Genomic DNA, 22,978 nt, shown 5'->3' with positions numbered 1-22,978 from the left:
CCATGCTTCGGGCAGGTTGCTCGCATCCCAATCCATATGAGGTGACGGAACTCCGGCGACGTCCATCTTGTTTCGAAGCTTTTCTTTCCTTTACTCTGACACCATGTCTTGTTCTGTTTTTTTTTAGTCCTAACTAAAGTTTAGCAGGCAGAACTTTTGGTCTCGCTGTGACCTGGACTCATTTAAGTGACGTACCACAACAAAATCTGCTACAGCCACCACCAAGGACCAAGCACAAAACCTGGGGAGACAGAGCCTTCTCCATCTCAGCCCCCATTCTTGTCTTTTAATGTAAAGCCACAAGAGACCAACTTGAGACCAACCTGAGACCAACCTGAGACCAACCTGACTGAATGTGTCTGACATATTAACACATGCCCGAGAGCCTGGAGGAAGCCATGCAGACATGGGAAGAACACGCAAACTCTGCACATTTTTGGACCTCCTGAGCCGTCTCCACTGAAAGGCACCAACTTGACACACAGGAGTGAGAACAGTAGCAAGCAAACTCCAGCACTTCTCCAGCAGAGAAGTTGGAGACGTAAATTTAACTCTCAACTGGAACCTGGTGAATTCAGGGGTGACGTCATTTCTTGTTCCGAAACACAGCAAATCACACCCACACACACAATCTAATTTTTAATCTTAGTGAAGACACATTATAAAAATAATGCATTCCCTAGACCCTTCACCATCACAAATAAGTGCCTAACCCTAACCCTAATCTAAACAGAAGTCTTTACTTAATCCTTAATCTTAACCCTGAAAAAACAAAGACATAAATTAGTACACACACACGCACGCACACACACACACACACACACACACACACCCTCCATAATTAGGTGTTCATCAGCTTATCTTTTGTACATTTGCTCATTATTCAAATGCCTTTGTATAGCGTGTGTATGTGTATGTAGGAGAACATACTCATTGTCTATTTATTTCCCCTTTCCACACATTTGTTCTAATTCCTAATGTCAGAATTAGTCCCAGCTCAGCCCATCATCGTGCATACTGTGCAATCATCCTGCACCATTATCTTGAAGGGAGGTATCACAGGATGGAACTGTTGATTCCCCTGATACAATCACTGCTAGTTCTCACATAATTATGTGACACTGAAGCCATACAGTGCACATCCACATGCAATTGTAAGCCAGTTTATTAAATGCTGCCGCGTGACCTCGTATATGCAGCTGTAATGATGTGAACCATTAAAAATAATAATACAGACAGAAGGTTGGACACAATTCCAGACTCTTGAAATATCTTGTTGCCTGTGTATTGAATTTATCTTCTATCTAGGTTTTACATACTAATACTGTGTTGTAAGTCTCAGAGCAAAAATGCAACCTCCTATATATTATTATTTTGTAATGGTTCACAGCCATGCATATACATGCATGTATGTGTATGTGTGCATGCTTGTTTGTTTGCATGCATGTGTGTATGCATATGCATGTCTATTCTATTTCATGTTCATAGTTAATATTTCTATACTTCCTATTATTTCATGGTGTTAATAATGCTTACTATTTATTACCTTGACTTTACTGTATCTGCTGCTGTAACACAAATGTATCCATGGGACTATAAAGGATACTTATATAAGTATGTGGTACATATACTCACTGGCCACTTTGTTACACATGATGTCAGGACTGTTTTTTAGCTCCTGCTTTATTTTGGTACTCACCGGTTCCTGGTCTTTGATTAGTTCTTCCTGCCATTTACCTGACCAAGCCCACTTCCTGTTCCTGTTTTTATCTAGTCAACCTATGTAAGCAAGTAAGCAAGTATGTACTTGCTTACTTGGGAAGTATATACTTGAGAAGTACACTGGGAGTATATACTTGCCAAGTACGGGAGTACTGTATTGTTTCTCAATACTTAAAACTTTGTTCCGGGACGAAGAAAAATATTTATTTCAGATTTATATTTCTGTTATCTGCTGCTATGCTCCGCCGAAATGTATTCTGGGATACATGGGCATCGCAAGTACGCTTAAGTCACCTTCGATGCATACTTGGTAAAAATGGGCGGAGCGAGAACACTTCCGGGTTTGAGAACCGTCCTCGCTGTTCGCTTACTTGACAATTGGAACAGCACTTGGACTGAGGCTGATGACGTTTTCACAAGTACGGGAGTACGCAAGTACGCACAAGTACGCAAGTACGCACAAGTACGCACAAGTACGCACAAGTATGGATATTGAGAAACGGCCACAGTATAGTCCAGCATGCACCATGTCCTTGTCAGATTGTCTTTGTTACCCTATAATGTGCATTGCTCTCTCATATTTTTTTTTACTAGTGTTTGCTTGTTTGGATTTTGCCTTACCTTTTCCTGATTTGTTTGCCTAATTTTTGACTGCCTTGCCTTATATAATAATAATAATAATAGTGCATGAGGTTAGTGGAAAAATAATTTTATAGATTAAAGGCGGATTTAAAAAAGGTGGGTTTTGAGGAATGATTTGAAGGTGGTTGGGTTTGGACAGTCATGGATGTGTTTTGGGAGGGTGTTCCAGAGGGCAGGGGCAGCTATGGAGAAGGCTCCTTTGCCCCAGGTTCCGTACTTGGTCCTGGGCAGAGGTGAGAGGAGGTTTTTGTCAGATGATCCAAGGTTGTGGGAGTTAGTGTGGTGGTGGAGCATATCTGTGAGGTATAAGGAGGCCTGAGGGGGCCAAGTTCTGAATCATATTACATTTAGGGGCATGCATTTCTTAAATACAAAGTGACTTTTACAAGAACTTGTAGCCCTATTCACGAACAAGCTATCTTTGTAAACCATACCTGCATGGTTCCAGGAGTTTCTCCAGCTTTGCCAGCTTCTCATATTCAGCATTTGTTGAGAGGGTCACATTGTGCTTCTGCTGGGTCAGCATTGTGTGCAGTGGGTCTCTGTTGCGTCTCACAGGCTTGATCATCTCAAGGGTGGAATTCCAGTGTGTTGGTATGTCTTGCATGAGTGACTCCTGGTCTTGTCCAAGGGAGGCTTGCTGGGCATTCAGCTCGTCTGTGTTAACTTTAGCTAGCCAAAATAACTTTAGCTAGCTAGCTAACGCTGTGTAACTTAGGCTGAAGTAGCTAAGTTACAAATTGTCAGAGTTACACAAAATGGCAGGCAGGAACCCAATAGCACAACACGAAGAAGATGCAGAGCAGTTCCAGTTCAAAAACAGTGGAGTTGGCTTTCCTTAATGGGTTTGACCTTGGGATGACTCCTCTTATAGTGAGGAAGGTGAAGACGAACTGCAGCGGGGTTGATGACATTACTTATGGAGAACGGCCCCACAAATCTTGTTGGGGCCAACTTTCTAGACTCCACCTGGAGGGGAAGGTCATGTGTGGACAACGAAACCCTCTGTCCACGTGTGTAGCAGGATGCTAGGGTCCGGTGCTTGTAGGCACTCTCTGGTACCGGCTGGACGAATGCAGGAGAGCAGAAAGGGGTGGCAGCCAGGTGCAACGACTGTGCCGGATGAGCGCCTTGACAGATGGGACATGTGCTTCTTGCTCCTGCTCAGGGAACAGTGAAGGTTGGTACCCCCACGAGCACTGAAAAGGAGAAAGCCACATGCTTCCCTAGCGGAGCTAGGGAGTGTATTGTGAGCATATTCAACCCACAGAAAGCGTGAAGCATGTCCCCACTGGAGAACCTGAGAGCAGAGATTCACAGCCTCCAGTCCTCAAGGGCCATCTTGACAGCCAACAACTCTAGGTTTCCAACATCATAATTTCTCTCTGCTGGAGACAATTTGCGGAGAGCACAAGGATGTAACGTTTGGTCCTCTGCTGATCGCTGAGACAGGACTGCCCCCACCCCAGAGTCTGACACATCCACTTCCACCACAAACTGGCATTCCGAATCTGGAAGGATAAGAATGGGAGCAGAAGAGAATCATTATTTGAATTCATTGAATACCTTTTCTGCAGCAGGAGACCATTGGAAGGTTACCCTTTGGGGGGGGGGGGGGGGTAAGGGTCGTCAGGGGAGCTGCCACAGAACTATAGTTGCGGAGAAACCTATAAACATTTGCCAATCCTAGGAACTGTTGTAGCTTCTTCCGAGTGGTAGTAACTGGCCAATCCACCGCTGCTTTAACTTTGGCAGGATCCATGCGAGTACAGTTGACCGAAATGATGTATCCTAGGAATGACACCTCAGTGGTATGGAACTCAGATTTTTCTGCCTTCACGAGCAGCTGATTCTTCAGTAATCCCTGGAGGACATTACGGACGAGCTGCATGTGTTCCTGTTTTGACTTCAGAAGATTAGGATGTCGTCGAGATATACAAACACAAACACATAAAATCCCGGAGCACATCATTCACCAAGGCTTGGAATATTGAGGGAGCATTAGTTAGTCCAAAAGGCATAACTAGGTATTCGTAGTGACCCCTGGGGGTGTTGAATGCCATTTTCCACTCATCCCCAACAGCTCAAACGCAGAGGAGATGAGTGGGAGGGGGTACCTGTTTTTAGCTGTGACATCATTCAGCCCGCGGTAATCGATGCATGACCGGATTGATTTGTCCTTCTTATCCACATATCCACATATCTTACTGTTCAGTGCTCTCTCGTCTCCTTTCCTGGAGATGTTCATCGATGCAGATGGCCGTGGCGATGAGAGCGCCTAAAACTTTTGGGGGGTCTCATCAGAAAGCCTGTTGTCAGTCAAGGAGGAACTGTTCCAATCACTCTCTGCTGCGAGTGTCTGGAACTCAATAGAATAGTCAGTCACTCTCTGGGGTCCCCTGAGCCAGGTTAAGCAGTCCAGGAGCAGCCTCTCGGCCAAGGGTAGCATGATCGAACACCTTCAGAAGACCCTAAGAGAAAGCAGTTACAGAGGAACAGAGAGCTGACGGCTTCTCACACTCAGCGGTGCCCCAGTCCCGAGCCCGTCCAGTGAGCTGGGTAATCATGAATGCCACTCTTGACCTCTCAGTGGGATATGTGAGAGGCTGTAGTTCAAATGAGCACAGAGTCAAAAAAGAGTGGCAGATAGAGCAACAGCTTGTGCTGCCACTTCACACTTTAGCTTCTCAGTGTTGTTGGGCAGAGGTCAAACCAGGATAGTTAATCGGCGAAGCAAACAAATCCAATAGGGGCAGGCAAACAGGAAGGTCCAAAGTGGTAGGTAGGTCAAAACGGGTAAAGGTAGTATCAGGGTCAGGTCAGGGTCAGGTTACAACATTAAAGGAGGTCCAAACCACGTCCTACAGCCCATTTGATAGCTTCCTTCTCTGTTCGTGTGAAGGTTCCAGAGATTGTTTCCCAGTGTGAGCTGGATGGCAAGCCACATTGAAACTACTGATATTGAACTCTGAAAGTGGTGAAAGATTTCTTGATTCCCCTTCCCCGACTGTGTGGTAGGACAGAACAAACACACTGATACATTAACACTGATCAGACAAAGAAAGGGCCCCAACACTAACTTTGGGACAGAGGGTTTTGTTTTTGCCGGCTTTATTATTATTGTTTTTATTATTATAATTTTTCATTGAATGTTTTGCATAAAACAAAATGTTGTATATTCTTTGTGGCCATACAAAAACTCCAACCAGTGTTTCCTGTGTCTTTTGGGCATTCGCTTTTTTGAGAAGGGGTTTAATAACTGCTATTTTAAACGTTTGGGGCACATATCCAGTTAATAAGGATAGATTAATTTGAGTCAATATAGAGCTGTTAATTAAAGGAAAGACATCTTTAAACAGTTTGGTGGGGATAGGATCTAACTGACAGGTTGATGGCTTAGATGATGAAACTAATGATGTTAACTCAGGGAGATCTATAGAGGAGAAACTGTCTCACTGTGCACCTGGTGCTTCTAAAGCTCTTGTGCTAAAAGATGAGTCAGTCCCAATATGAGGGAGGAGATGATCCATTTTTTCTCTAATTGATGTTATTTTATTCACAAAAAATTCCTCTAGGTTATTTCTTTCTAATCTACGTAATGTCTGTTTAAGAGCACGAGTATTGGAGTTAAACCATGGTGCTCGTCTCATCTGATTCACCACCTTCTTTTTCAGAGGGGCAACACAATCTAATGTAGTACGCAGTGAGGCTGCTGTACTATCAACAAGGTTATCTATGAGGGCGGGAGTAAAATCACAAAAGGTACCTTCAGATGTACTGACATATGGCACTGAGTTAAATAAAGGTTGCACTGTCTCTTTAAATGTATTCATATTATTATCAGACAGTATTTCTTATTTATGTTATTGTAGTTCATTATTGTACAATTAAATGTGAGTAAATAATGATCAGTAAGGAGAGGGTTTTGAGGAACTATGTTTAAGTTATCAATATCAATACCATAAGTTAAAACAAGGTCGAGGGTGTGATTAAGGCAATGAGGTGGTTTATTAACGTGTTGGATAAAACCAATTGATTCCAAGAGGGAATCTTTGTTGTGTGGAGATAAATAATTTCCCTTTAATGGAAACAAACAAGGCGATCAGAGATGTCAGACTTCACTCCATTCACACAACAAGCCTCTGGCAGCCTCTGTTGGTCATATTGGCAGGTGTGGAAACATAAACAAACAGAGAAGAGACATTAAAACAATAGTATGAACTAGAGATGTTCCGATACCATTTTTTCCCTCCCGATACCGATTCCGATACTTGTGCTGTGGGTATCGGCCGATACCGAGTACCGATACCGATACCAGTGTGTTATAAAAAAATATATATCATACTACGCCTGCATGACTGTGATATGATTATCATCACCAAATCCTTTACCGTATCAGTCACGGGTGTCAGACAGTGGAATAATCTGGATGAGGAGATGAAAAAATCAGCAAAACGGAGTGTATTTATGTATGTAGAGATGACCATTAATCGATACAGAATGACCCAGGAGGAAAGTATGACAAAGGTCAGAGACAGAAATCTGTAGACACCGTGTGGATACGGCAGTGGAAGCAAATGTAACCAAACAACAGCTGACATACATGGAGTCTGATTGACTGTCTAGAGCTAGACTGCATCTCTGAGTGCTACCTGATGCTGAAACATGTTTTTGTCAAAATGTCATAAGAAAAAGAAAAATGATGTATTGTATGATGAAAATATGTATTCTGTGGGTAATGGGGACGGGACTAGATAAGCTTTTGCTTCTCCGGCTTTCCCTTTTGGTTATGTGTATTGTGTAAACTACACTAAGATGATGTGTGATGATGAGTGATCTAACTGACATGACCGAAATAAACATACATACATATACATATACATATACATATACATATATATATATATATATATATATATATAAATAAATAAATAAATCATTGGTGGTAAGGCTTGGCTCAGGTTAAACCCTCTGTAAAACATGAACGAATACAGCAAATGGACATCATTTATTTTTACCAGTGATAAGTTATTTCGTTTTTCAGCTTGTACGTTTGTTTTGACTCTGGTCCAAACACCGCGGCACTGGCAGAACTTCATGTTTCCATGACGACTGACCGGAAAAGGACGCGCGTGACATCATTTTTACTCGACTCCAGATTGTTAAAATGAGTCTCTGAAGTAACGTTAAACTTTAAAAACAGAGGCATACATACGCAGGACACAGGTACGCTGGTTAGTTGTAGCGCTGCTCTTTTCGTTTAATAAACGGGCCGCTCCAGTTTGACTGTAGACGCGCTAACGGAGCTAGGGCAGCTAACAACGCTAACGGAGCTAACTGGTAAATACTGCCAAACCGCCGACATGATGAGCTAACGTTAGCTCCTTGTCTACAGGTGTCGGGTGATCAGTTCTTCTTCACGCCTCTAAAACAGCACAGCGCAACTGTTTCAAGAGCGGCGAAGAAGAACCGCGTCAGCGCTAACGGAGCTCTATTAAATAACGTGGTATCGGATCGGTGCATGGACTCCAGTACTCGCCGATACCGATACCCACATTTTCGGCAGTATCGGAGGCATTTCCGATACCGGTATCGGAATCGGAACAACTCTAGTATGAACATTTATGAACCATTATATTAAGGCAGTAATATGTATGATATATTGTGTTTTACATTATGTCTATATATTTCAATAATTGTATACAGTATCTTGTCACTTTTTGTTCTATTGTGGATTTTAGTGCACTGGCTTTAATTTGTTGGGTTCATGTCTTAGTTTTTTTTTGCCTTACCAGGCAAAACACCTTCAAATATTTGCTTAGGTTCGAATTGACTTTAAACACATTTTCTTAACATTTGTTAAGAAAAGTGAATTTTTTGTCCTCCATTTTGTTTCCCTCCACCTGCACGACTCCACGACTCTCTCCCACTGTCACAGCACATGCAGGTGAAGTTAGTCTTGTATAATGTGATATAATCAGCACACTCTTTAGCATTTCTGCTAACATATATTGCACTAATCTCTCCTCTGTCTTTGTCCTCTGTCTTTGTCCTCTGTCTTTAACCTGATGAATGGGTTCATGAGCCTGTACCACTGCAGGGCGACGACCAATTCAAATATCAAAACTTGGAACTTTCATACATTAATATATTTTTTAAAACATTCTTTTCATGTAGCATCAAATTATCCCACAGCAACAGAATTCTGTTTAATGATAATGCATTACTTTCAAATGAAAGAATACATGAATTATTAGAAAAGAATACAAATTAAAATGAAGAACAATCAGGAAAGGATGTTGTTTGTCTTTAACTTTAAACTGTTACCATATATAAACCAGTGTTTCCTAAACTTTCCTTAGGGAGATGCACTTTTTGTAGATGACAAACTATTATTAATATCACTATTGCTGCCTGCGAGGCATTGGACAGTGTTTCAGCATGAAAGATAGTTTTTGACCTGAAGCTAGCAACTGAACATTTTAATTATGTACCATGGTTATTACTCATAAACAAGGCAGCTGGCATACATATATATGTATAAACCAGCTACGTGTACACCAACATGTATTTCTGTTGATATATTCATTATATGTATTAATGTGTAGCAGGTTTGACTAGATTTCATTTTTGGGGTGCCAGTCAGAGTCAAGTCTGACAAAGTAAAATAAAACAGAACAAAAAAATACACACAAAATAATAACCATGCACATCAAACACAGCAATAAACCACAACAATGCGATTTTCACAATATACACAGTGATATACACAAAGCCATGAATGGAGGGGTGTTTTAATAGAAAGGTGTGTAGCAATGTGATTCTGACTTTGTGGGCGCTACAAATGTGTATCCCGTACACACACACACACACACAGGTTAATCATTTATTAACTGTCCTCTCTGTATTGTCAACGTGTTTCATTTACTAATAGTAGCTTGTTAAAATAGCTTGATATTGAAAAATAGAAAAAATATCAGCCTAATCTATGGTCAAATTATAATGAAGACCTTTCAGGACACAAGGTAGAGCTGGGTGTCATCTGCGTCACAGTGGAAGTGAATATTGTATTTATGGAAAATAATGCCAAGGGGGAGGAGGTAAGTGGTACCTGAGGTAACATGTCGCCTAAAAAATGTGTCAGGTTTATTTAATCAGTGAATGTATGTACTGCAACTGTCCATCGAAAAGCACAAAGTCAAGTCATCACGGCACTTTTTCCATTTTTAAAGGGAACATGAAGGATAGTACCATGGAGTTCTGTGAGGAGAAGCAGCTGAGGACATGCAGGAGGCTCACCCACATGCTGAAATGATGGAGCTGTTAGTAACTAGAGGACACAAACTAAGGGTATCCGACATTAACTGCTGAATCAAATTGCTGACTCTAGAACTAGACAGAAGTCAGTCTGTGTCAGTGCACTGACCAAGGTCTTCATTTTTTTACACCAACAAAGTTAAATAAATGAATCACTGGAACCGAAGCCTACATTCACACATGCATGAAAGAGGAAGAAGGGAGAGGAAATGATTTGCCTAGAAGAGACAAATGTTTAATTCTAGTGTAATATGTCACGTGATACAAAACATAATACATCAAATGTTTATTTTCAGATTGCACAGTGTATCTCATTCACCAACAAGAGATTATAACTCTGCATTGCGGGTATTAAAATGGTTACAGGATATGAACAGATAGCAGTATAAACAAATCCTCCTCTGTTATCTGTCCATCTCTCTTTGTCCTTCACACCTCTGCCTCACTCTTTTATCATTGTCTTCTCCTTCTCTTCCTGCTTCACATTCATTCCCTTTTACATCCTCATAATGTCTCTTCAATTTCCTCTTCCACCCTTCACCCAATCCTGCACCCACCCATCTAGGTGGCTCAACCTTACTCATCTGGTTTACCCTCCTCTTCATTCATTCATTCTTCATTCTCCCTTCTGCACTGATGTTCACATGTGTATGTCTCTCCCCCGCTCTCTCTCTTTCTCTCTCATCATCCCACCCTCTGGACGCTCCATCCATGCGTGCCATCAGACCATCATTGTCTACTTTGTCATGTTGAAGCTCAGAGGTTGAACGCTAATTAACGAGGCTCATGCTAAGAACAAGCTCAGAAATGATTTCCGTGTGAAGGCACGAGCAGGACAGTGGAGCAGAGAAGCTGAGCACAGATTAGAGCCACCAGCTTTTATACTTATCTCTCTCATCTGTATCTCCTGCACCATGATACTGAATCACATCCAGCCATCTTTCCCTTTCAGATTCTTTCCTCCTATCTCGCAGTTTTTTTCCATAAATTTGTAGAAACATCGTTTGAATTGAATCAAAAGTGGATCAGTGCTTTTGAGGCATATACATGAATTTTGGGTTGCAATATTTTAATCTCGTGCAAAAATTAGAATGACACTGACTGATACATCCATTCCATCTGAAGAGAATTTGTTACATCCTTAATGACAGACTGGCTGACAGGATTTGGAGAGTGATAACATCATATATGATTAGAATGGACGGTTGAAACTCATTACGCAAGCAATAACCTTTATTACCACTAAATAGCACTTCTCAGGGATGGGAAAGGGCAGGAGGGTGTTGCTTTGTCTTGTGTTTTTTTTTTAAAATTTATGTCAATGTTTGTTTTGCAGTTTGTGTTCCCTTTATATTCTTTTTATACAATATTGGAAATGAGGAAGGGTATCCATAACTCAACAGTCTGTACCACTGCTGTAAATCTGCTTTATAAAGATATTTGAAACGGTTATTTTGAGGTATAGACATTCATTTATATTAACATTACAACTGAAACCATTTGAAGGATGTATTTTCAGTTAAAGTAAGATGCTCTGTCCTTTTTTTTTTTTAACAAATGAGCAGCATATTCACAAACACTGCGGATTCCCATCAGCAAGTCCCAAAACGCCAGCAAGTCCTAAGTGCCAGCAAGTCCTTAAACGCCAGCAAGTCCCAAAACGCCAGCAAGTCCCAAAACGCCAGCAAGTCCCAAAACGCCAGCAAGTCCCAAAACGCCAGCAAGTCCTAAGTGCCAGCAAGTCCCAAAACGCCAGCAAGTCCCAAAACGCCAGCAAGTCCCAAAACGCCAGCAAGTCTCAAAACACCAGCAAGTCTCAAAACATTTGCATTTGCCCCTCTCGGCCCGACAGAAACGTCAACGGAAGCGCACTCAAAAACAGGTGCTCGGGTCTGTGGGAGCTCTTGTTTTCGTGAAGCTATACAACCAGCCGTTGCGTTGCTCGGGGACTACTTAAGTGTTACTTTATTAAAAGACCTTTATTAAGAGGTTCCATCACAAAGTTATAAGAGTTTTGTTGTCTGTTGCGAAAAATCAACCGTCTCCTATCTTGTACGCCATGCAACATTTTAAAAAACTTTCAGCAACTTAAGCTCCTCAACGGGTCCACAGTGACTTTACCAAGTTTGAAGATGATCACATGAAAACTCTAGGACAAGTTTGTTCAAATACCATTGGTGCAAAATCGCCAAAATTGCCAATTAGCGAACGTTCAATCCAAGATGGCGGCTTTCCTGATGGTTTTAGAGCTTTGGTCTGCTACTCAGGCCAACCAGTTTTTGGGGGCGCAGCAGTTATTTGCCCCTCCCACATCCAATTTTCGACATACAGTACATTCCCCAAACCTTTTTCAGACGTACATTTTCACCAGGTCTGAGGTGGTCGCAAAAATCCGTGATTTTTGGGGCATGGGAAAGGCCTCAAAAATGTGATTCATCTCGAGGAAGAAGAAGAAGAATTCCTTGAGTTTCAATAGGGTTTTACGCACCTTGTGCTCAAACCCTAATTAGACCTTTTCTTTTGAAAATGGTTACAGGCAACTATCTTGGAAGAGAACAATACAAACATTCTGTTCAAGTCCTCTATTGTCAGGATTGAATTAAATAACAATTGTAATAGTAAACAATTTAATTTGAAATGCAAAAACATTAGTAACCTTAGCCATTCTAGCAATCACTTATTTTAATGTCTAATACCTTTTCGTCTAATTAACTCTCTTAATCATTAACATGACCCACTCTTACCCCAATTAACAAATTTCATATCAAAACTTTTATTCAAGAGCCGCAGGATAATCTGTGACCTTATTGTGGCATTTTGGTTGAAAACAGTATTCAGAATTCTTTACAGAATTAAACTAAACATCAGTTCTCCATCTTTTAGGTTTTATGAATAAAATCTCTCCAACTATGAAATATACCACAAGTGTACGGCAACATATATATGTATGCATTTTGAGGCAACTGCCTTTAAAATATGAAATATGTATAATCTACAGTCATTAACAATAGAAACTTTCCAAACTGTTTAAACACTGCCTTCACCCTGCACTGCCTCACACGTGCACAACAACAGTGAGCTCTCCTTCCTGGAGTAGTTTTGTCTTGAAGCTTGTGGCTTTTCTTGAGAGTTGAGTCACATCCAACTCCAGTACCACCTTTTGAATCACCTCAAAAGTGTAGCGGAGCTATGATGGATACTTCATGTTCAAGGAGTAAAAAAGTCCAAACAGCATGGCGGTTGCAAGGGCCTCCAGATCTTGTAGAACCACCACACCCTCGATGATGATGCCAACATCAGGAAAGCCATTGCCTGGTGTCTCTCTGGTGACGTAGATTCCAACTGTTGTTTTCTCTTTGGCACTCAGTGCAGCAGCCTCAGTCACGTCCTGGTAAAAGATAAAACATTTCATGAAGCTTTTCAAGAAATGAAAGCTCATCTTCCTCCATAGCCAGTGGGTGAACATGGATGCTTCCGGATGAGTGCCTCTGCAACTTGGTCAAACTTACTTTCTGTGATATAGACTGTGTGCTTGACTACCTTCTGGATCAACCCCTCTAATATGTCGGACTTCAACTTTGGATCAGGATTTAGCAGCATCCCATTTTCTTTGAAAGCCACGTTGAAGGCAGACCAGCAGAAAACGTGACCCTCTGACTACTGTCTGGTCCAAGGATAACTCAGAGAATAGCTTGAGTTGTCATGGTCTCACATCACTGTCTGTTAGACTGCTATAATCAGTTTTATAACAAGAGGTATTGTTATTCATCTAATCTTATCTTTTACTGTTAAAACACTAATACTTTCAAGAATCGGACAACTTCACAGGACAATTAACAGACATGCCAACATCTACATGTCAAACGTGTTTAAGAAATTGAGTTAAAAACAAACAAAAACTGTTAGTGTGTCTCCATGCACAATGTTTTTGTTTTCACTTTCTTGTGTTGCCTAACACAGTCCTTCCATTCCTTTCATCACAGTCATGATTGCATGATGTTGCCAATCCATCAACATTTCCCACACAAACAAGGTTAAGCACAGAGGTACAACAAACATATATTTTTTTAAACTTTTCCATAATATTATCATAATATCTATTCAATTTCTTTGTTTGTTTGCTTTTCTTTAAATATTTTAAATAGATCTGTGATCACAGGGAACACAATTGAGGTTCTTGAGCAGGAGAGGAAGTGGAAAGAGATTATAAGAAGGGAGATGGGCAGAGAAGACAAAAGAAAAATTAGGATTAAAGAGATGAAGAGGGGAAGAAAGGCAAGAGTGGATGGGACGAAGACAACAAGAGGCTGAGGAGGAAAGAGATGGAGGGCGGGAGAGATGGGATAAGCAGAAAGAAGGTGGGAAAGATATAAGAGATGAGAGGGGAGGAGCAGAAATAATAATTTCAAACCATTTTTTAACAATGGAATTGTGTGTCCATAAGAACCCTGGGCTTCCTTCTAATTTTTTTTGGACTGTATGCACCTGTAGGTACAATCATTTTTTACCTTATCTTACCTGAACACACAGATTGATCTCTTTAAGGTCACCATCCGCACACCCCCAACAACATAGACGGCCAGTGGATACTCATCAACCAGTTTAGAGATTTCCACAAGAGCAAATTCTCATGTCGGAGATGGAGTCAGCTGACAGGCTCCATAATGCTCACAATACCACCCACACAGCAGTTTCAACACAAAAATAGTATCTGCTGCAAAATGCACATTTGATGGAGTTCCCCAAATTCAGGCAAGCCACCCTCAGAACCATACGGCAGTATCATACCAGAGGGGTATTCCAGAAAGCGGGTTATGTGAGAACTCTGAGTTTGTTAACCCTGAGATGAGGGAAACTCTGAGTTATCCGTTCCAGAAAGAGAGGTAACTTAAACTCTGGGTCTGTTACTGCGGTAACTTACTCTGTGAACATAACCTGCTCGCTGGCAGGTTTACTATAAGAAACCCAGAGTTTCTACCTGTCTTCTCCCACACGAAGAAAGCAGTTAGACATGGATTGCCCATTCATTAGAAATCCAATCGACATCGAAGCCGTATTTATTAGAAATGCATTACGTCGTGAGAGAATCTTCTGACCCAGATTAGACGTTTTGATTAAAAATAAAAGACAAATTCACATGTGATTTGGTTCTTCTTTATTCTCTAAAAGTACAAAAGCAACAGTCAGGATTTGTAATATAGTTCGAACTATTAACATATTTCACATATTCACCTGTTTCACCATGACAATGCACCCACCTCAACTGGCGTTCAAGTAATAGAATTTACAAGTCTGTTTTTCTGATTTGCCGGTCCAGGTACACCCTTTCTTTCTCGGTTTTTTGAATGGTTTTCATTAGGTGCACCCTGTACAACTCTTTTACCGGCAACTCGGAAACATATGGACGACATTTAATTCCTGCAGTTCTACAAACAGATTTAACATGGTATTGACCGAAAATCTCACTGTGTCAAGCTGTGCTCTAGAAGTTGATGGACCCTCCTCTTGGTGATGCCCAACCATGTTCTGTTGAAGGACAAGAATGTGCTAGTTTGTCCATTATCTATGCTCATCACTTCAGTGTACATGTCACACTCCAAATTCCACTCAAGAATGTAAATGAATATGAATGGGTAGAGCAGTGCCAGTAGCTATACATAATATTAAGACACACTTCAGTAGGCCCCTCCGGATCTCTCCCTGTGGCAGCAGACAGTGTCTCCTCCTCCTCCTCTATATATTAAAAAAAAAAAAAAAAAAAAAAAAAAATTCAGATTATATATATATATATAAAAGTTTTATTTAAAAAAAAAGACATAAGTGTATACTTGCATCTGATGTAGGCACTTGTGTCCTGGGGGGTGACAGGCTCAGATGAGCTTCCCCCGGGGATGCCTTCAGCCACAGGGCGACCCCTGTATTGGCTGAGAGCCAGCTCCTCAGCCTCTGTCAGAGGTGGTGGAGGTGGCCCTCCACCCGTTTTTCGGGCCTCTGCCTTCTTTCTGTTGGCTGAGCAGAACTCAATGTTTGCAATCTGAATTAATATTTACGTTACGTTTAATAGCCTTAGTCAATTAAAAATAAAAAAAATAAATCAAAGTGAGGTGCAATCATAGCCTAGCAAAATATGCCTTACCTTTTTGAATTATGTTTTTATGTTTCATTTTGAGCTGCTTCCAAGTCCTCCTTTCTCCTGTTGGATTGCACCTAAATGAAAAACTCTGATTTCATTCCTACTTATATTCATAACTATAGGCTATGGTACGATCTTACGGTTAAATGTTACGTCAATGGAATAGTACATTCAAACTTACGCGTTGACTCGGGCAGCAATTTTCTCCCATGCGGTCTCTCTCTCCTTCGCTGCTGCAGCTGTGTTGCATTCGCGGCGAAATATGTGCTCATATTCTCCGTAGGCCAGCAAAAGGATCTCCAACTCCTTAATAAGTTGTGAAATAAGTTGATCTTTTTTTTTTCTCGGTTGTCATGGTGACTCGTGGTATCGGGGCTCCATTGATGATGGCTTTTTATAGTGGTTGTGCACGCGCGTACCTCGAGGTTAACATACTCAGAGTTGAACTAACTCAGATCAGCTGTTCTGGAACCGGATACTCAGAGTTTCCCGACTCAGAGTAAGTCAACTCAGAGTTCAGGGATAGACTCAGAGTGTGTTGAACCTGCTTTCTGGAATACCCCTCTGATCTGAGTTTATACACTAAGGTTTATTTCAGAAACATCAGGGGCTTTCTGTTTAAAAGCTTGAGCAAGCTCTTCCTTCAAAACATATAATGGGACACTGGATACATCTGACACACCCAGCACTGGTTTATCAATATTTGGAGATGACAAGTGGTAACCAATCATTAACTGATGTTTCACAGCCAGAGACAGAGGCACATTTTTGGGTTTTGGGTTTCTGTTTCATAATTTTTTAAAGAAACTGTGCTTTGCCTCAAACCTGATGGTCCAAAGTCCCACAAGAGGCCCAAAGCTGTATTAGTTGTGGGTAATGTTCTATGTAGTGGTGTTTGGGCAGCAATTTTAGTTAGGAAAAAGTTCTTGAAACCTTTGTCAATGATCTGAAATTTTGCTGTCAAGGTAAGCAATAGACTCGTCACTGTGAACTGGTGCAACCACTAGCTCAACAATCTGTTTTAGATCCAACAAAATCTGCCATACTTGCTCATGTTCAGGAATCTTGGGGCCAATAAGGAATGGGAGCAATCTTATCAAGCTCCAATTTTTGGAATGGAACTGTTTATATCATCCAAGCTTATATACTTCTTTGATATAAGTAATGTGAGGCAATGTGCTATTTCAACAGGCGCAATGCCTTCAAAAAGGTCATGAGCAATGTCGGGGGGGGGGGGGGGGGTAGTCACTGACAACATAGAAATGAGACAGTCCTCCAGTAAAAGGACAGGCTCTTACACTCCAAGAAAGCTACTGCCGCTCTCTAGGGCTGCTCTGACATGGGTTTCATGTGTTTCTTTTGTTCTGAGGTTGAAAGTTCCCAACCTCACCTCATGTGATTGAATGTCCAAAGCTGGTGCTGTACAGAAACAACAAAAGTAAGGGCCTGTTAAGGTCTCCACAAAGCCTACCAATACACAGCACAAAGTTTGTGGGTTTTGCAGGAGGTTCTGAAAAATGTCCACTAGAACCTTGAGCATGAGATTTTGAGAGACAATCAGTTAAGTTGTGATGTTCTACCAAAAAAAATCATTGGTTTAATGCTTATTACAGGGAGAATTGTTCTAATTTTAACAAAGCTCCTGCCAAACTGTGGTTGATTACATCTGGGAGGTCATTTAGAGCACCAGCACTGCAGTTGCTAGATAAATGTAAAGTTAGGCTCCTGGAATATGATTTACAAATCAAACCTATCTCTGCACATATTACTTCTGATTTGGAACAGATAAAATTTGTACAACAATAAAGAACTATTTTTCCTTGACTATTGGGACATAACTACTATTATTACTGACCTTATCACCCTTGCTCCACTGCTCAACTGCAGATCCTAATGCACATTTAATATTGTGAGTCTCCTTTTCCCCTCATTCTGACCCTCACAACTTCTTTGCAGTCAACACAATTTGAGAACTGAACCCAAGAGGATTCGCTTTACCCTCTCTCATCTGTCATGTGGTTGTATCTTCTGGTGTTAAACATGACGACAGACAGAGAGCAGTGACTTCAAACTGAACCCAGCTAAAGCCTACAAGCTTCACTTGTGTTAATAATGTATGATGAGGGGCAATTTGAAGTTGGAATGTAATATGAAAGTGTAAAATATTCATGAGCAAACAGGATTATGAATGCAAAACCTAACAAGACTATGATGTGGGGATAATGACACACACATGTATTTAGTATTTCTATCTATTTTTAGACTTGCATTGACTGATTGCCTGATCCCTGACCTGAGCCATAACCACAATTTAAATTTTAGCCCTAAAATTAACCTGTTCCTCAGAAATGAGGCTCTGTGTGGACCAGGTTTGGGACTATGATCAACTACTTGCCCTGACAAGGTCAATGTTTAGCCCACAGGAGCTCTCTCGTCTACCAGTTACCCAGTTGGACAACTCCAGTTGTCACTCTCCTTGCGTAGGTAGAACCCAGGGGATGAACTGGTGAGTGTCTGTACTGCAGAAATCTGTGTCATTTCCTTGCAGGTTGTCCAGTGTGGGCAAAGGTCTGGGCCCATCAGTAAAGTGGGGATACTGATGGGCCAGAGTGGGACCTCCTCTGTTTTCTGTTGAATGCCAGTCTCTGTCTGGATGGATCAGTTTTCCCCCTGTCAGTTCTCATTGATTCAGGTGCTGAGGAGAACTAAATGGAACAGGAACTGGCTAAACAACTTCTGAGCAGTCATCTCTCACCAAGGTAACACACCCTACTAAACTCATAAAACTCCTCATTTCCGGCAATCAACCTGACTCCATCACTTTATTTATCATTACCTTGCTTCAGTTCCCTGTTATACTTATTTTATTTATTTATGGTTAATTTGACATGGACAGTGCACATTAATAAACATACAATGTAAACGTGCCAGATATAGTCAAAATGGCTATTTTACATCTGTTGTCCATGGACCGATGTTAACAGGTCAGATGCATACTAAAAGAAACAAAATCTTAAAATATACATACATCATAATAAAAGCAATTGGTAAAAGAACACATAAAACATACAAGTAGAGAAGGGTCAGTAAATATAGGGAAAAACAGTCATTTCAATTTCACTGTGACCTTCAGACCAGCAACCTCAAGCCAGATGCTCTCTCTGTGGAAGTCATCGATGCCCAACTTCAACAGCCTGACCCAGGTAGTGGTCCCCCTAAATGCCTTTTCGTTCCCTCCTCTGTCCGAACTCAGGTGGTGCAGTGGGGACATTCTTCTCACGTCTCATGTCACCCTGGTGCCAACAGAACTCTGTCACTTATCCGTCATCATTTCTGGTGGCCCACTATGGAAGCTGAATTTGTCGCTGCTTGTTCTACATGTACCTGCAGTAAAGCATCTCATAAAGTCCCATCTGGTTTATTGTGCCTGCTTCCTGTCCCTGACCAGCCCTGGTCCCACATAGCCTACAACTTTGTTACTGGTCTACCTCCCTCTCAAGGTAACACAATAATCCTCCTATTGTTAAACACCTCTCTAAAGCAGCTGATTTCATTCCACTACCCATATTACCCACGGCCTCTGAAAGAGCTGACCTTGTCACTAATCATGTATTCAGCATCCATGGCACTCCCCTGGACATTGTATCTGATCAAGGGCACAGTTTGTTTCTTAGGTGTGGAGAACATTCTGTTTGACCCTTGGTGTAGCAGTCAGTCTCTCCTCTGGCTTCATCCTCAGACCTGTGTTGTAGAGAACAATCCTTCCTCCTGTAGTACTTACCTTCCCTGGGTGGAGTACACGCACAACTCCTTGGTCTCCTCTGCCATCAAGCTTTTCCACCAACAGGAGAAGAATTGTGGTCCTGTCAGTCCAGGAGCACCTGGGGTGATGCTGCGAAATCTGGTAGGACACTTGGGCTGCACTACAACGCTCGTCTGAGCTTGCCCAACAGTCAGCAAATCATCACAGCAACCTGTACTCTGAAGGTCAGTTGTTTTCTTATCAACTCACAACATCCCTCTATTAACTGAATCCAGAAAACTTTCACCTCAGTATATTGGTCCATTTCCCATGACCAAGATCATTAACCCCACAGCTGTCCGACTCAGGCTCCCAAAAAATATGCTGATTCTACCCGACTTTTCATATCTCCCAGATCAAACCTGTGTCCACCAGCAGTCTGATGTCTGCCTTTGCTGGTCCACAATCCTTACACGAGTAAAGGATTCACCACTGAATTAATTCAACACATGCTTTTACTTACAGCCACAACTACTCAACTTTACATGAAGGCCATTAGATACTTCCGTATTAATAATCTAATGCCGACAGAGTAGGACGTGCCTCTCTGAGTTCCTGCAACAACCTTTAAAAAACTTTATTTTAAGTACACATTTTGTATCTTTTGTCGGTGTGTGTTTTCCCCACCACCATAACCTGATCTTAGCACTGACTTTTTGCCTCATAGTGACCCCCTTCCTGCCTGGACGGACTCTCCCCTCCGACTTCAAGGGCAAGCTTCTCTCATCACTCCACATCATGACCAGCTATTTTCAAAGCGTCCCTGACCGAGAACTTGTCAAACATCAAGACTGAGTTGCAGGCAGTGAAGTCGGAGCTAAGTGGCAGTATTACAAACATCCAGTCTGATGTGCGTGCTCTGAAGGACACCATAGGTGAAATGGAAACATCACTCTCCACCTACTATGTTACAATATCTGTCAGCAGATTTGATAAGATTGGACAATAAATGCAATGATTTGGAGGTGAGATCTCGGCGCAATAACATACGATTAGTGGGGATTCCCGAGGATTTTTCCACCTCTTCTACTGCTACAGCTGTTTCCTCTTTGCTCAAGGGGGCTTTTAAGGAGAAGGAGCCTCTCGTGGAGAGCGCCCTCGCCCCATAGTCGCTCATCGACACTATCATACGGACTGTGTGGACATATTGTGCCGAGCCAGGGCCCGGCACAATATGTCCAGTGTTTTTGTCTCTTCTTTCTTTCTTTTTTTTCTACATTCAGTCTATTTCTCATTTCTTTCTAAAAAACATATGGCCACTAATGCTAGCAATGCTCATGTACCACATATTGGGTCTTCTGTGACATTTTTGAACTGGAATATTAAATGCATGGGGAGTCCAATTAAGACATGGAGGATGTATGCTCATTTGAAACGTCTTAAGGCTGACAGCGTTTCTGCAGGAAGCCCACATGCGCAGCCAAACAATCTTTCTATCAGACTAAAATTCAATCCTCCTTCTCTAACCCCAAAAAACTTTTCTCAATCTTCTCTAACCTCCTTCAACCCCCCCCCCCCCCCACACTCCCCCTCCTCCCTTCTACCAATTCACTTTGTCAACTACTTCACAAAAAAAGTAGATGACATTCACTCTTCTTTCTCAACCCCACCTCCTGATCTCACCACTCTACCAACCACAAATTCATCTCATTAACACATCTCTATCATCTGGTTGCTTTCCGGACTCTCTTAAAGAGGCCAGAGTGACCCCCCTCCTTAAAAAACCCACCCTTGACCCGTCTGAAGTAAATAACTACAGACCTGTCTCTCTTCTTCCTTTTCTCTCCAAAACTCTGGAGCGTGCTATCTTTAATCAACTCTCCTCCTACCTTCACCGGAACAACCTTCTTGATCCTCTTCAGTCTGATTTAAAGCAGGTCACTCGACCGAAACTGCACTTCTTGCTGTCACTGAGTCAGGGCTGCCTCTCTCTCCTCTGTGCGCATCCTCTTGGACCTTTCTGCAGCGTTTGACACAGTTAACCACCAGATCCTTACTTCCTCCCTTCAGGAACTAGGTGTCTCAGGCTCTGCACTTGCCCTGCTCTCATCCTATCTTCAAATCCAAACATACAGAGTAACCTGGAGAGGATCTGTGTCGGAACCCTGTCCTCTGACTATTGGGGTCCCTCAGGGTTCTGTCTTGGACCCTCTCCTCTTCTCTCTGTACACCAATTCTCTTGGTTCTGTCATTCACTTTCATGGTTTTTCCTATCACAGCTACGCTGATGACACCCAACTCATTCTCTGCTCTGCTCTCATTTTCCCAGCTCTGAAACACACATAACAGAACGGATCTCCGCTTAACCTGACCGACATCTCTCAGTGGATGTCTGACCATCACTTGAAACTCAATCTCAAAAAGACAGAGTTTATTTTTCTCCGAGGAAAGGGCTCTCCCACCACAGATCTGATCATCACCCTCGACAACTCTGTGGTAACTCCTTCTCATACCACAAGGAACCTGGGTGTGACACTTGATGACCATCTCTCCCTCACTGCTAACATTGCTGCAACAGCTCGATCTTGCAGATACATGTTGCACAACATCAGAAGGATACGGCCTCTTCTAACCCAGAAGGCAGCACAGGTTGTGGTCCAGGCTCTTGTCATCTCACACTTGGACTACTGCAACGCCCTCCTGGCTGGTCTCCCTGTGTGTGCCATACGACCTCTGCAGCTCATCCAGAATGCAGCAGCTCGACTGGTCTTCAACTTACCAAAGTTCTCTCACACTACACCGCTTTTCCGCTCCCTTCACTGGCTTCCTGTAGCTGCTCGCATCGGCTTCAAGACTCTAGTGCTTGCGTTCCATGCTACAAACTGATCCGGTCCAGCCTACATCCAGGACATAAACCTACACCCCAGCCCGCCCACTCCGCTCTGCATGGGCAAGCTTGCTGCCCCCTCACTGAGAGGATCGCAGAGGCATTCACCGAACTCACGACTGTTTGCTGTCCTGGCTCCCAAATGGTGGAATGAGCTCCCCATCGACATCCGGACAGCAGAAAAGCAGAAAGTCTCCACACAAAAACACATTTCCTTTTGACTCCGCCCATCAGGTCAGACTTAAATGTCCCTGGGTTTCTGAGGTGTTTCACTCAAATTTCAATTCTAAAGCGAGGGGGGTTGCTATTTTTTAAAATAGCAACCCCCCTCAATTCCGTTCTCAGCTACTAAGGTTATATCAGACAAAAATGGCAGATACTGGTTACTGGTACATTATTCCATGTTCCCATTTTATTAGTTAACATATATGCCCCCAATTTCGGCTGACATTTTCATGTTCCAAGTTTCGCAGCCGTATAGAAGGGTGGACAGGACATTACTGTTGTAGAAACGTAGCTTAGTTTTCAGAGAGAG

General features: G+C 42.1%; 2 long non-coding RNA genes across 2 annotated transcripts; one reads left to right on the top strand and one right to left on the bottom strand.

Moving 5' to 3' along the window:
- Nucleotides 1-15,482: 15,482 nt before the first annotated feature.
- LOC131462984 (uncharacterized) lies at nucleotides 15,483-16,152 on the bottom strand. Its single transcript, XR_009240929.1, has 3 exons — nucleotides 15,996-16,152; nucleotides 15,818-15,888; nucleotides 15,483-15,690 (listed from the first exon to the last, which is right to left on the bottom strand). It is a non-coding gene; the product is annotated as an uncharacterized LOC131462984 (long non-coding RNA).
- A 932-nt stretch (nucleotides 16,153-17,084) lies between these two features.
- On the top strand, nucleotides 17,085-21,033 carry LOC131462930 (uncharacterized). Its single transcript, XR_009240925.1, has 3 exons — nucleotides 17,085-18,573; nucleotides 19,068-19,801; nucleotides 20,284-21,033. It is a non-coding gene; the product is annotated as an uncharacterized LOC131462930 (long non-coding RNA).
- The last annotated feature ends 1,945 nt before the right edge of the window (nucleotides 21,034-22,978 follow it).

The sequence above is a fragment of the Solea solea genome, chromosome 7 (genome assembly GCF_958295425.1).
Source record: "Solea solea chromosome 7, fSolSol10.1, whole genome shotgun sequence".
Classification (NCBI taxonomy): Eukaryota; Metazoa; Chordata; class Actinopteri; order Pleuronectiformes; family Soleidae; genus Solea; species Solea solea.
Note: the sequence above shows the minus strand (reverse complement) of the source record. Positions and strands in the feature narration are given on the sequence as shown.